Here is a 15,865-nt window from a genome sequence, read left to right as displayed (position 1 = left end):
CTGCCACATTTTGACTACGCCTGTCAACAGCGTGAGTATTTAACTGGCGGGGCCTTGTGTGTGAGGTACGTGTGAACTGCTCACTTGTCAAAGCAGATGAATTATATCAGTATTTATCCCTATCCCCATCTTGCCCAAGGCCACAGCTCATGATCAGCTAAGGCACTGGAGCTAAGAACTGTGACCCAGTTCTGCCTCGGTCAGATGCTGGAGCACCTCCTGCCCCATCTTCCCGGATTATAGCTGTACCGCCACAGTGGCGCAGATCCCATGCTGTGGACTCTACTGATGAGCATTTTGCATGACTTCCAGACCTTTGTTGTCCCTTGTCCCCGATTTTTAAAACTTTGTTTCCTGTAACAAAACAAAACAACAACAACAAAAAAAAAAAACACAAAAAAAAAACAAAAAAAAAAAAACAAACAAAAAACCCAACCAACAACAAGAACAACAACAAAAAAAGTCCTAAATGGGCTGCATGATAGAACGGAGGAAGTGGTGCCTCCTTTGCTGGAAATGCTTTTCCTGTCTCACCAGCGGACCATCTGAAGTCAAAGTCCTCTAGAGTCCAGAAGCCGGGTTCACAACAGGTTTCCATGTTGTGAACCTTCCTACCCCCTAACTCATACAAAAAAAAAAAAAGTCTATGCCTGTCTTCAGTGTGTTGTCCTGATTGAGGTCACCTCCTCACGTGTGGACACTCTTAAGGCGTTGGCAAGATACACCTCTACCAGCTGTTCTCAGGAGAATCCCCGGCATTAATTACTCCTGTTACCTGCTGACTCATATGAGCGGCTGCTCTTAGGACTGCCTTGCCTCATATGGAAGCTGCTTTTGCATAGACCACCCACTGCACAAACGTTTTCATCTAAAACTCTGCACTCTGTGGAGCTGGGGATTAGTTTTCCTCAGCCTAAAGCCAGGGATGAAGATGGGGTGTTCTACTGAGGGGTGGCAGGGAAAACTCCAGTGCCCACTTCTTCTCTGCCTTCCTTTCCAGAAGGCAAGGTCCTATCTCCTTGTAAAAGAGAAAATTTAACAGGAGAAAATGTAGAGCAACCTAACCATTTTCTCCCAGAATCGGACACAGAAGTGACGTCAGAATGGAGCTGGGGGTAGGAGTTGAGGAGGGGGGCAGATGGGACATGAATTGGAATTAAAATATTTTAAGTGTCACTTTTAACAAGTCAGGGCAAAAATGGACCAGATTTGCCACAGCCCAGGAGGAGAGGTGGCCAGGAGGAGATGTGGCCAGGAGATGTGTGCAGAACACCAGTCCAACGCTCACAGGAATTCTACTCATCTGCTTAATTTGCAGGCAAAGAATAATATAAACGTCATTGTTCGAGGGAGGCAAAACCTCCTCTGAGGGAAACAAAACAAAAACAAAGCCGGTCTTCTCTGCTCTGTGCTTATTTCCCTCCACTGCTCTGATGAAAGTGTTCGCACTAATTTTCCAGGGAGACCAGAAAATATGTACGGTGTGTTTTGTCTCCGGTGGCATCCTGGGTCACTGAGCACCGTCATTCAATACGATTTGTTGATGGATAGATGGAAGAATCGAACCTTTCAGCTTAGGGGGTTGGGGAAGGGAAAAAAAAAAAGGTAGCGGGAACTCAATGTCCATAGGAACCCACAGCGGGGGAAAAAATCACTCGAAATGTTAAAACCTTAAAGTTTTGGAACACACCAGCCCCAGAAAGAAGCCTTGCAGCTGTCCTGGGAAGACAGCAGGCCAGTTGATTTTGCCTCTGCTGGAAAAGATGCATCTAGAAGCCATGAGAGCACTGACAAAAACAGCCTTCCATGTGGTGTCTGAATGGCCCAGACTTGGGCCCTCCAGTCAATTGTGTGCGGAAAGAAAGGCCCAAACTGCTACCCAGGGCTGCCCCAGAACTGGTGGGCTGTGAGAGTGAAGGGGGGTGGGGTGGGGGAGGGGAGGGGAGGGAATGCTGTCTGTGCAGAGGGGTGAATTCTCCACCGGCTTCTTCCCAGCTGAGAGCAGAAGGAACACATCCCCAAACCCCCTCAAGTTCCCAAGGGAACCAGAGGCAGCCCCAGCCCTCTCCCGATTGGCTCCTGATTCGTTTCAGGGACTGAATTCATTGCTTCCCTGAGGCTGGTGAGACCCTAGGCCCTCTCTCCACAGGGGGCCTGCTGCACCCTGCATCTTAGAAAGAAAGCTATGGGGCCTGATCCTCTCCTTTCCTCAGAGCAGTCTTTGGACCCTTGGCTCCTGGGAGCCTTGGTGGGTACGGGTCCTAGAGTGGGGTGCAGGAGCAAGACTTAAGAAGGAAAGAGCCCCCCTACCAAGCACGGGCCAGGCCTGCTCTAAAATGTTTTGTAATGATTTTCTGCTTCAAACCGACCCATCTGACAGATGAGAACTGGGAGTCTTGAGCCAGTGAGCAGTACGTGGAGATAAAATCAATGTAAGCAAAATACGTCTGAAGAGTTTGTTTTTAAGCTGCGGCAATTAAGACAGGGTGGGTTTGGGTGGACCTGCCGTCTCTTTAGCTACCAGTGCATGCGAACTCATCACATCCTACAACACAAGAGACTTCACACAGCACCAAGTACGGCAGAAAAATGGAACCATGCTATATTTGCCTGGGAGGGAGTTAGATGTTCGGTTTACTGTTTAAGCAAGCAAACTATTCATCATTGCAGAAGCAGCACTAGTATACTGGAGGAAGTTACAAACGCTGGGTCGGGAAAGGGAAGAAGCTAAACAAGGGGCTGAGTGCCTAGCTCAGGGGAAGACCACATGCTTAGCATGCTTGATAACTTATGTTCAAGCTCCAGCACCGGGGTGGAGGGCATATTTCTGCTACCCGGATATCGTGTATGCATGCATGTGTGTGTGCATGCGTGCGCGCGTGTGTAGAAGATAAGCCTGCCCTTTAGAGGCAATGCAAAGCAAATAGAAAAGAATGGGGGAAAATATTAAGACAATTAAGACTGAAAAGGAGCTTGAGAGATGGTTCAGTAGATAAGAGAACTGGCTGATTCAGAATCTGCCCCACATGTGACCTATGTGGCTCATATATATGTATGGCCACCAAAACTAGATAAGATGGATGAAGCTAAAAAGTGCATGCTGAAAGGGACCGGATATAGATCTCTCCTGAGAGACACATCCAGAGCATGTCCAAAACAGAGGTCAATACTAGCAGCAAATCACTGTACTGAGAACAGGACCCCCTTTAGGGGAATTGGAGGATGGATTGAAAGAGCTGAAGGAGCTTGCAACCCCGTAAGAACAACAACGCCAACCAACCAGAGCTTCCAGGGACTAAACCACTACCTAGAGACTATACTTGGACTGACCCAGGGCTCCCACTGCATATGTAGCAGACAATAGTCTTGTTGGGGCACCAGGGGAAGGGGAAGCCCTTGGTCCTACCAAGGTGGACCCTCAGTGCAGGGGAATGTGGGGGAGTGGTAAAGGGATGGATGGGGGAAATACCCATATAGGGGAGGGGGAGGAGATAGAGGTTTACAGACAGGAAACCGGGAAAGGGAATAACATTTGAAATGTAAGTAAAGAAATATATCTAATGAAAAATAAATAAATAAATAAAAATTATGAGAGAGAGAGAGAGAGAGAGAGAGAGAGAGAGAGAGAGAGAGAGAGAACTGACTGCTCTTACAGAGGACCAGGATTCAATTCATAGCACCCACATGGTGGCTCACAACCATCTGTTACTCCAGTTCCATGGGATCACCGCCATCTTCTGGTGTTTGTTGGCAGTGCACATTATGTGGTAAAGTCTCACTGTTTTATTTGTTTTGGGGGGTTTTTTGTTTTGTTTTGTTTTGGTTGGTTGGTTGGTTGGTTGGTTGGTTGGTTGGTTTGGTTTTTGGCTTACTGGTACTTTGCTTGTATTTTATGGTTCCTCACTGTGGTTTTATGGCTTTTGTTTTTAATGTGTGGTCTCCCTTTGTGTATAGGTTCCTTGTGCTTTTTTCTTTGTTTATTATTCTAGCTTGTTTGGTTTTTTTATTTGTCTGTTTGGGGGGGGGCAGTGGGAGAGGAAGACCTATGTGGAGTTGAAAAGCTAAAATCATGATCAGAATGTATTGTATAAAAAAAAAAGAATTTATTTTCAACTTTAAAACGACTAAAAGGTATTAAGTTAATCTTCACACTTCCCAAGAAATATTATTTAAGGTATGAAAATAACAAGATTCCCTTTCCTCTGGCAGCAGCCATCAGGTGAGCCAAGAAGGGTGCATACAAATACATCCAGGAATTATAGAGGAAGAAGCCGTCCCACCTGATGTGCTTTCTTCTGAGATCCACGGCTGGCTCCACCCCCTACACAGCCTGATAAAGGCTGGTATAAAAGGTTAAGCAAAGTTATGTCATTTACAGGATTCGTGTTGGCCCTGTGTGGTGGTATGCCCAGTTCCAAAGGGTGCACCTTATGGCAAACCTGTCTACCATGGTGTTAACTAGCTGAACTTTGCCTGAGTCTGTGGCTGAGGAGAGAGCTGGTCATCATTGTGGAGCTTTGAGACCTAAGTTCCTACTTTGTTGGTGAAGATTCCACATAGAAATGTTTGAGGTTATCTTCATTGATCCATTCTATAAAGCCATCAGAAGAAATCCTGACACCCAGTGGATCACCAAACCAGTCCACAAGCACTGAGAGATGTGTGGGCTGACATCTGCTGGCTGCAAGAGCTGTAGCCTTGCCGTGCAGCCTAGAGAAGGTACAATGCTCTCTACCTCCACCATTACCGATAACACATGTAATATCTGTAAAATTCATATCCAATAAACAATTTAGGAGAGTCAAAAAAGGAAGAAGACAAAGAAAGAAAAAAGAAAGAAAGAAAGGAAAGAAAAGAGAAATGAAAAGAAAAAACAATACTCTAGAAGCTGAAAGGTCAAAAGTTTTAAGATTGTTCTGTAATACTTACTTACAAAAGTCCATAATAGAAATACTTTTTTGTAGTTTTTTTTTTTTTATCAATTATTTCCTCTTTTTTTCGGAGCTGGGGACCGAACCCAGGGCCTTGAGTTTGCTAGGCAAGCGCTCTACCACTGAGCTAAACCCCCAACCCGTCAATTTTTACTCATTAGAAAGATACTATTTGGCTGAGGCTGGAGAGATGACTCAGTGGTTAAGGACTGATTATTCTCCAGGGGACCCAGTTCAATTCCCAACACCTACATGGCAGCTAACAACTGTCTGTAGCTCCAGTCTCAAGGAATCCAATGCCCTCTTCTGGCCCCTGCAGGTACCACATACACACACACACACACACACACACACACACACACACACACACACACAGACATACATTCAGGCAAGCACTGGCACCCAAAAATAAATAAATAAAAGAAAGAAATAGTTTGGAGAAATTTATAAAAACACAAAGAATATATAAAAATCTCTTCAATTCTCCTAGCTGTTATATTTTCTTTTTTGTGCACATATATCTATGTATTATTAAAATACAAAAAAAAAAAAAACCCAAAAAATAAAACAAAAACCGTGGTTGGAAAAAGTAACATACAGGAACTAAGAAAAATTAAAAACATCAAGAAACATGCACCTTTGAAGCTTGTCCTTAGCCTTAATAGCTGGGCTTTGGTTGTTCTGCTCCTCTGTGTATTCCCCAAAACCCAAGCTAGACAGTTTACAGTTAGATGTTTCAGTTGAGGAGTGGAAAAGAGCCTCTCAATGACAATACAGTTAGGAACTAGAACTGGCTCACCTTCACCCGGGAACCTAAGGAAACTGAGAATACTGGCATTTGTAATTATAGGGTATGTTGGCCAACGTATCATAAGCAGATAAAAAAAACCTACAGGATGAGCCAAATATCGTGTATTAATTCAAAGCAGGCTGTTCACTGAATGGATCCTGTATCGTATTGTAGAAAAAAAATCTATGCAAGAAAATCACATTGTTAACAAGCCCAAGATGCGTTTGCATCTGTGCATAGATTTATATCACCCCCTTCAGTTTCAGAATTCCTATGTATGGAATGTCGCCATGCCAAAAAAACTACCTTAAGCCAAATTACCTTAAGGACTAATTTTTCCCATTACCAGAAGGTAACTGTGGACAAAAATCTATGTATGATATCACAGCCTTTCTGCAAACAAACCCTTTAAGAAGATCAAATTCAAAGTTCTGCCTTCTTCTATGTACCCTACTGAAAACAATCCCTGGTAGGTTAGCTGAAAAAAATGAACATTGTTTCCCAGGTCTGTGAGGCAATGGTTGTTATTTGAGACGGATCAAAACAGGTAACTGAAAAGCTAAACACCCTCGATTGGCTATCAGAATGGCTGCAGTACCTAAAACGGTTGATGGCTTGGTGTCCGAGGGAAACATCTAAAGATACAAAAGATAGAGGTATAAACCACAAATTGGATTTGCAGCTTGCCCTACACTTGCTTTGGCTCAGTACAGACATAATGAGGATCCAGGCTGAAATCAACACTGAAGGCAGAATCGCAGCAAGGAGCTGGGGGTCCATGTACCTCACGGCAGGGTCCATGTCAGATTTCTCCTCCCCTCTTCCTCTGCTCCCTTCCCCTCCCTCTCCTTCCTTCCTTGTCATTCCCCGGGGGCTTTCTATACATCAGGCAAGCATTCAACCACTGAACTAGACCCCAAATCAATAATCCTTAGAAGACTTCCCAAAGTTTGCACTCAAAATGTTTGCTTATAGACTGAGCGGAGTGGCTGGATGAATAGGTGAACCCACAGAGTACAGGCTATGCCAGGTTGCACATTGTAGATTGCATGTGCTTTGCTGGGATTAGTGGTTTTATGCCTGTTGCTACTTCAAAAGGCTTCGCAGTATAAAATAAATTGCCTATCAGAATAGCATTGATACATAAAATAGTCGATGGCTTGGCATCCGAGGGAAACATCTAAAGATACAAAAGATAGAGGTATGAGCCACAGTAGCTTAATGAATTCCTTCATAAATCTGTGCTAGACATCGAGATAAACACAAACGTGGGCACAAATCCTTACACTGGGGTGAAATTCATTAGTTTTTGAACATTAGATGCAGGTGCAAATACTGCATGAAAGGAACATTGCATACCTGTTTTTTTTGGGTGGGGAAGGTTTATCATGTCTCAAGTTCTATGACTATAGTCCACCGTGGCACGCAGGGATGGAATTGGACCAGGCTCTGCACCGGGTATCAGAAGGCTGCTACTCACATCTCTGTGGGTCATTCAGAAGCAGAAGTGGCAGCATGCTGGCACTCAGGTGGCTTTCTCCTCTCTCTCTCTATTCATTTTAGGACTCTGCCCAGTAGTGATGCCACGCACATTCAGAACAGGTCTTGTTGGCTTAGTTAACCCTCTATCGGAAAGTCCTCACAAACATAATCAAAGGTATTCCTCATCAATGTCCTGGGAGTTTCTATTGGAATTAACCATTATAAGTTCACCCTTTGACAACCTGAAACTCAGACACATAACTTGAATCCATAACATGCCATGCTTAGCTCCAAAGATATATATTTAACTCATAATGGTAAAATACAGTCTCCACAGACTTTACCAGTCTAATCATGTCCAAAAATATAAAACCTATTCTGAGACTCAAAGCAATCTCCTTGCTGGGAGCTTCTGTTCTGCTCTGTTTTTCAGATCAAGTTGTATGCACGTCCAGTATACAACCCCTGTTTGGAAAGGGATAGTAACAGCAGGGTAAACGCTGACCCCCTCGGCTCCCTGTCTGGCATGCAGGTGGCACCATTTGGGCTTCAGTGGCCTTGAAGAGCTCCACCCCTCCTTCTGCCGTCTGCAACACATGCAGCCTTTGAAAGAGGCTGGTTCTACTCGATGCTTGCAATTCTTCACAGTGGACGACCCACGACACTGGCATCCCCAATACCTTGAAGTGACCACTCTGATTTAGTTTTCCCCTTCACACAATCATCTCTGAAAGCTTTCTTGCTAGGACTCAAACCCTGTGGAATACTGGCTGGCCTCAGGGCAAACCTTCATGCTGCCATGTTCTTACTTCGAGTGTCTGCAAACCCAGAAGTAGGCAGACGATCCCAAGTTCTGTTTCTGACTCAAGATGCACCTGGATGCTTTGGATCACACTTGCAATGGCCCCTTGGTGCCTTTGGTGCTGAACCTGGGAAAATGTTCTCCCTGGTGGCAGTTTTAATGAGTTCAGTCTCTTTCCTTGCAGTCAAATTTATGTTTTTTACAAGATGGCGGCTGTGATGGGTGGGCTTGCCCTCAGTAGAACTTTTGTATTTTTTTCTGATTTAAAACAAAGGTTTGTTTCTTAAAGCTGCCAATCTTCAAAAGTTGCAGGTGCCCAGTGAAATTCACTCTCTCCACCTTGTCTTCTGATGCTTCTTTTTTTTTCTTTCTTACACAAATTACATATACTTTTCATATCTTTCAACATTGAGTTCTCATTACAAACCTCAATGCATTGAGTAAGGAACAACCATGCCATAGTTTGAATTTTACACTATGTTATATTTCTTCTGCCAAAATTTAGTCTGTTAAATTTGAATTCTGCCTCACTCAAATTCTCAGCACATGGGTAGAATTCTGCCAGAATGTAGGGAGAATGGCCCCTTTCCCCAATTCCCAATAGCGAAAGCTAACACGGTGGCCCAGTTGGGTAAATGCACTTGCCACCAAGGCTGACTGAGTCCATCCCTGAGACCTACACGGGTTCTTCCCCTAATAGTCACTAATTAAGAAAATGCCTTACAGAGTTACCTGCAACCTCTTTTTTTTTGTTCGTTTGATTTTTGTTCAGGGGTTTTTGTTTTGATTTGATTTGATTTATTTGTTTTTTGAGACAGGCTCAAACTCACAGAGATCTACCTACTTTTGCCCCCCCCCCCCCGAGCTTTGGGATTAAAGGTATATGCCACCAGGCCTGGTGCTGCAACCCTATCTTATGGAGACATCTTTCTCAGATTCAGCTCCCTCCTCTCTATCAAGCTCACATAAAACTAACAGGCACACCCTGGACCCTTAATCGTTATGAAACCCTACGAGCACAGACTTACTGTGTCTGAGAAACTAACTTGAGTTCATGGGTCACCATGGTGGAAGGTGATGGTATAAACGTGTTGTGTTTGAGTTAACAAAAGGTTGTCTCACAATGGTTAATCTTGATTGACAATTTGATGAAACTTAGAGTCACAATGGAAACAAACTTATTAGCATGTCTGTGAGGGATTTTCTGTTTGTTTTGTTTTTTTTTATTCACTCTTGCTAGATGTGAATGAATGGGAAACTGTATGATAAGTAATCACTAAAACAAAGATGTAGGCTGCAATCCTGAACTGAGTTGAGAGAGAGAGAGAGAGAGAGAGAGAGAGAGAGAGAGAGAGAGAGAGAGAAAGAGAAAGAGACAGACAGAGAGACAGAGAGACAGATAGAGAAAGTGAGTTAGGCATGTTCTCTGCTTCCGGACTGGGGGTACAATGTAACCAGCTGTTCACCATGATGCCCTGTACCTTAAAAACTGTGAACTAAAAGAAGCCCTTTGTTCCTTAAGTTGCTTCTTCTTGGGTAAATTGTTACAGCAACAAGAAACATAATTGATAAAATAAATTGTTATCGTGCTGTGCTGTGATAATCTAACCATGTGATTTTCAAGCATTCAAAACTGTTTGAGGGGGTTGGGGATTTAGCTCAGTGGTAGAGCGCTTGCCTAGCAAGCACAAGGCCCTGGGTTCGGTTCCCAGCTCCGGAAAAAAAAAAAAAAGAAGAAGAAAAAAAAACTGTTTGAGGGGGTTTGTTAAAGAGCTTGGGATTTTTGTCTTTATTGAGTCTTAGAATGCTAGAAGCAGAACATTATGGAACACTCTTGTTGGGGTTTAGAAGACAAGAAAACTGAGAAAATACATAGACAACAGAGTCTTAACAATATGACTCTAGGGAGGACAAGGACTCTCCAGTTCTGTGACTTGGCCACCCTGACAAGAAATCTGGCTGCATTCTGCTCCTGTCCCAAGAACCTGAGTAAGGCTGATCACAGGAGCAATAGATTCACTTTTTTGTTGCTGGAGGAAATTTCAAGACAGGACAGAACTCAGTGAGCCACTACTTACTGTTCTTAAACAGAGTCACAGAGAAACAGAAAGAGAGGGGGAAAACATGCAGTTGCTGAGGAAAATAATGTTAGGAAATTTTACTAACACTGCATTTCTGTTGCTGTCCTAACGTTTAGCACTCCCACCACACAGTACTTAAAGTATATGAGGTCTTTTCTAGCCCTCAAGTCTAAACATTTCAACATCTTCCCACAACCAGTTCAGAAGCCCAAAGAACAATATGGTCTGGTTTGTCCCTAAGACCACTTCCTCATTCCTGGTATTGCTATCTTGTTCTGGATGCCTATCATGGGCTTTTGAAACCTCAAAGCCCATCCTAAGGGGCACACTTCTAACAAGGCCACACCTGCTCTAACAAGGCCACACCTCCTAATCCTTCCCAAACAGTACCACTCCCTGGTGATTAAACATTTACATATATGAGTGTAAGGGGGCCATCCTTATTTAAAACACCACAAAGTGATTTTGAATGTTTGTATCACAAAGAGAATGTTCATATCACATGTTTGAGGTGATAGGCCACCAATAGAGTAAATTATCAATGCACTATCTGTAAGTGTACATAGTATCACTCTGTACCCCATAAAGATATACAATCATTATTCCTCAATAAAAAAGGAAATTCAAGTGAGATAATGAAATCAAATGGGCAGTCTTAAAGGGCCTAGAAAAGAAGCCACACAGAGAAGGTCCTACATTAGGATAATACCATCATATAAAGCAGCAAACAGGACATGGAGATGGAGTTAATATTCCATTTTATAACCTAATGACTTTCTGCAAATCAAGGAAAATGTCAATCTTTATACAGAGGGAGTATGACACAACTGGGAAAGAGAGCAGACGATGCTCTCCAAGAGTTCCTCCTAGTGAAACCTTCTAGACTTTAAAGGCAAAGGAAAGAAACCCTCAGAACCCCCAGGCAAAAAGATCCAGCTACTTACCTGCAAGAAAGTCAGACATGATGCTGAGGGATGAAGTTCAGTGGGAGAGCAGTTGACCAGTGCGCATGAGACCCCAGGTTCAACCCATAGGGGCTGGGGGGAAAGTCAAGTGTAATATCAGGCTTCCAAGAAAAGAATTGAGGATCTTTAAAAAAAAAAAAAAGGGTGGGGGGTTGGAGAGATGGCTCAGCGGTTAAGAGTCACTGTCTGCTCTTCCAGAGGTCCTGAGTTCAATTCCCAGCAACCACATGGTGGCTCACAACCATCTGTAATGGAATGCAATGCCCTCTTCTGGTGTGTCTGAAGACAGCAAGAGTGTACTACACACCACACACACACACACACACACACACACACACACACACACACACACACGAAACTCAAAGACAAGCGTACTGCATATCCACCTAGCCAGCCAGACTTTGAAATACTAATGACCTGCAGGATGCAGCACAGAATGAACCGCACCCAGTGAAGGGATATCAGGGAAGCTTCAGCAAAATAACCACAGTGATTGTTGGGTGGCAGGAAGCCCAGAGGATGAGCATGAGTCGTGGATGTACAGGCACTTTCCAATAGAAGAGAAAGAACAAAACTGGAGATGAGAGGAGACAGGGAGGAGGGGAAAAAGGAGACCCAGGATGCTGCTATTAGAAGATGCTCTGGATGGTTAGACAGCAAAGGGTTAAGGGAAAATGGAAAAGGAGTTAGAAAACTGTAGGATGCAAAAGTAAAAATGAAGATGAGATTTAAGGCTGGAGAGATGGCTCACTAGGTTAAGAACACTGGCTGCTCTTCCAGAAGACCTGGGTTTAGTTTCCCAACACCTATAAGGCAGCTCACAACTATAACGCCTGTTCCAAGGGATCCACAACCTTGACACAGTCTAGGGGTCTTGATCAGGTTCATTTTCTCTGCCAGCTAAAGAATTGAAAGGCAGGAAAAATCTGAAGCACAACAGGGTCGCACCACCCAAAGAATCGGCAGTCAAAAAAAGGCGTTTATTGGGGTTGAGGAACACTGGTGCAACAGACACAGAGGAAAAGACACCTCTGCCAAGCAGAAGGGCTGGGGGCTGTAAACCTCAGGACAAGTTTTCTTCCCCTTATAGGTGAGTTGGTTTATTTGAAGACATATAGGATGGTTGTTTGATCCATACCTACTATGTGACATGTCCTGATCTAGCCTTGAACTTAGTGAGCCAGTCCATCAGCAGGAGCCTCCTGGTTGGGGACAAAAGTTCCCAGGCTTTTGTCTCAAGTCAGGAGGTCCAGGAAGAAGCTGGTCATCTTGGAAATTTGCCTTTATTAGCTAGCCTCAGCCCCTCTCCCCATATGCCTACCAGGCAGTTTGCCTAATTTCTAGTCTCTCACCATCTTCTGGCCTTCTCCAGCACAAGGTATACACGCGTTGCACACACATACAGACAAGCAAAACAACCATGCATATAAAAATGACAAATCTTGGGGCTGGAGAGATGGCTCAGTGGTTAAGAGCACTGACTGCTCTTCCAGAGGTCCTGAGTTCAAATCCCAGCAACCACGTGGTGGCTCACAACCATCTGTAATGGGATCTGATGCCATCTTCTGGTGTGTCTGAAGACAGTGACAGTGTACCCATATAAATAAAATAAATAAATCTTTAAAAAAATAAAAAATCTTAAAAATAAGCATTATTGCTAGGCTTGGGAATGCAGAGGCAGTGAATCTCTGAGTTCAAGGCCAGCCTGGTCTATAGAGAGTTCCAGGTCACCCACAGATTCATAGAGATATCATGTCTCAATTAACAAACATATTAAAAATTCTTAGTAAAATATTAGAGGCCAAAATATCCAATCTCTGGTCTGAGAGCAGAAGAATTGATCGTCCACTTTTCTGTATTTTCTTTGTCCTTTCTTTTTTCTTTCTTTTCTTCTTTTAATTCTGAGTCTGAACAACCAGTCCAAACACCATTAAAGAGTTCCCAGGAGCGCTGACCTATACCTCACCCTAGTTTCTAAGAGGCACATTTTAGAAGTAATGGAACTAGCCCCGAAATTCTAGCTCCGTTTCCCTTTTCCTCTGAGTTCTGTTAAGTTATCCCGAAGCTGTTCATACTTCGTATTGAAGTGTGTTCTCATGCGCATGCGCAGACGCGCACACACGCTTGCACCTGTGTTGCCCAGAAGAGTCAAAGCTGGCTCCCACTGCCGTGGAGGTCTGCTTCTGGTTTAGCGTTTTAGAGTAAGAAAAGGGCCATTAAAATTCTCTCTGACGGTGGAGTCAGCTCTGGTGGGGGAGGGGACAGACGTAGACAAGGGAAGAAATTTCCTGGTAAGCAGAGCCCACTTAAAAAAATTTTCCCTTTCTTTGTTTCTCACTTTCCCCCCCACTTGAAGCAGCTCTCCTCAGAGTCAAAGCATTTTACAAAACAAACCACTCCAAAGCTTTCAAGTCGAGGGAAAGCCCAAGCAAAGTTAATTAACATGAAGGTTCTCACAAAAGTTAATTAACATGAAGGACTCACAAAAGCTGTCTGTTGGCATCTGCTGGCCTGCCATGTGCAGCGGTCCCTTTGTAGCGACAGGCGCGAGCCCAGTCCGACCTCGTGCAGCATCTGGGGCTCTGAGGCCTCCATCTCCCACGCAGTACGCAGGAATCTTCCACAGAGTTGTCCACAGGGCAACACTCTGCTAACTGATAGAAACTGAGGGAGAAAAGCTGCTTAGACATGCCAGCTGGAGAAGGAAGAAGAAAGGAGGGGGCAGGGAGCAGGGAAGCAAGAAGAGGAAGGAAGTCATCAAATCTCTCAGAAATCTGCTGCCCGTGAAAACAGACTGTTTGCAGTGGAATAATTTAAAATACCACATACATGCAAAACACACACCACTGAATAACATGCCAAATGAAGTACGCAGGACAGACTGCTTGTAAGACAGTTTAATAAACAGCAGCATAGAATAGTTCTCTTTGAATGAATGATGTGATTATATTCAAAAATCCTCATACCCTCTCTGACCTTGGGCTCTGTTCCTGATCATTCCCCACCTCAGACACTGGACTATCATACTCTAATCCTCTACCTACTTAAAAAACATTGACCCCATTTTTTTTTTGACATTTTCTTCTTCTCTCCTACCTGGTGCTTTCTGTTTCTTATGAGCATGTTAGAAATTTTGAGGTGTCCATTAAATAGGATAAAGCCCCCTCTTTTTCTACCTTACCCATTGAACTATCTTGCCAGACAGATGATCTGCATTTTGATTGAAGCATACAAGGTCTTCTTGATGTCAGTAAATCTTACACAGTCCCTGAAGATAGACAAACTCCTAATCTTCCCAGTGATCAAACTGCCACAAATCATATACGTGGCATTCCCATGCCTCTCTTAGATGTATGCTGTGTCTAATGTATGCATACTAATTTAGCCAACACACAAAGCAAGACTACCTTTCTTTTGTAGTTCAAGGGATGAGATCCTGGCCTTGTCCCTCCTCAGCTATGGCCTTGGCTCTCGTTTCTCTTGAACAAGGGTTTGGTGTGGTGATTTGCCCTAGAGTGAAGCTAGGCAGTGTGTCTTATAAATTTGGAGTTGTATGTCATGTTTTCTGGTCATTTGATCCTAGAATGATCTGGGCAGTATGTCTGTATTATAAATTTGGGGCTGTATGTCCTGTATTTGGAACTTTGATATTGAAGACATTTGCTAGAAATCTGAGTGGCTCCCTGGGGGAGCGATGGTTCATATGTCACAGACTTACACATAGGCCAATGTTTTTCTTGAAACAGGGTTTCTCTGTGTAACTTTGGTTGTTCTCGAACTTGCTCCGTAGACCAGGCTGGCCTCAAACTCACACAGATCCGCATGCCTCTGCCTTCAGAGTTCTGAGATTAAAGGGGTGCAGCACCACTGCTCAGCACCCACAGGGCAATGTTATGAAGATGTTTTTTTTCTCAATGGAGAATCCCTATTCCGAGGTGACTAATTTAAAAAGCTAGCCAGCGGGTACCAAAAGCTTGGTGCTGTTAGAAAATAATAGAATGTCAAAGGGGTGAGACCTGTGGGGCCTTCTGGAAGGGTTTTATATACTTGCTTGGTGAGACCTTGAGAGATAATGAAGCTGGATGTGGTGGTGCATACCATTAATTCCAATATATAAAGGTAGACAGGGGTAGATTTCTGAGTTCAAGGCCAAACTGAAACAAAAAAATACTAGTTCCAGAGAATCCTGATGCCCTCTTCTGGTGCATACACTGCAGGTAAAGAACTCACACACACAAAAGAAAAATTAATCTTTAATAAATGATAATTGAAGGAAAAAGGAAGCAGTGGCCGTTTTTGCAGCATGCATGTACTTTCTTCCAGACAATCAGCAGAATACAGACGCAGCTGTTATTGTAAAGGAACTCTGCAAATGTGACTAAAACTCCTCACCAATACCCTCTAAGTTTATTTTTTATTTTATTTTTTAAAGAATTATTTATTTTATGTATATTGTCGCTGTCCTCAGACACACCAGAAGGGGGCATCAGACTCCATTACAGATAGTTGTGAGGCACCATGTGGTTGCTGGGATTTGAACTCAGGATCTCTGGGAGAGAAGTCAGTGCTCTTAACCGCTGAGCCACCTCTCCAGCTCAATGAGTTCATTTATTTCGTGTGTGTGTGTGTGTGTGTGTGTGTGTGTGTGTGTGTTGCCTGTGCATATGCATGTGCACCATGTGCATGCCTAGTACTCATGGAAGTCAGAAGAGGGCATCAGACTTTCTGGGACTGGAATTATAGACTGTAAGGAGCCATCATGTGTGTGCTAAGAATTGCCGTATAGGTGCTGGAATTTGGTGCTGAGTCCTCGG

The 15,865-nt window shown here is 43.7% G+C and overlaps 1 long non-coding RNA gene across 1 annotated transcript in view; it reads right to left on the bottom strand.

Annotated features, from left to right (window-relative positions):
- The window catches only part of LOC134482656 (uncharacterized), a 61,882-nt gene extending 48,129 nt beyond the window's left edge, over window positions 1-13,753 (bottom strand). The window contains exon 1 of the long non-coding RNA XR_010059023.1: window positions 13,536-13,753. This is a non-coding gene — a long non-coding RNA (uncharacterized LOC134482656). The remainder of the gene's footprint in view (window positions 1-13,535) is intronic.
- Between the last annotated feature and the right edge of the window lie 2,112 nt (window positions 13,754-15,865).

The sequence above is a fragment of the Rattus norvegicus genome, chromosome 17 (genome assembly GCF_036323735.1).
Source record: "Rattus norvegicus strain BN/NHsdMcwi chromosome 17, GRCr8, whole genome shotgun sequence".
Classification (NCBI taxonomy): Eukaryota; Metazoa; Chordata; class Mammalia; order Rodentia; family Muridae; genus Rattus; species Rattus norvegicus.
The sequence above is the reverse complement of the archived record's forward strand: the minus strand, read 5'-3'. Positions and strand labels throughout refer to the sequence as shown.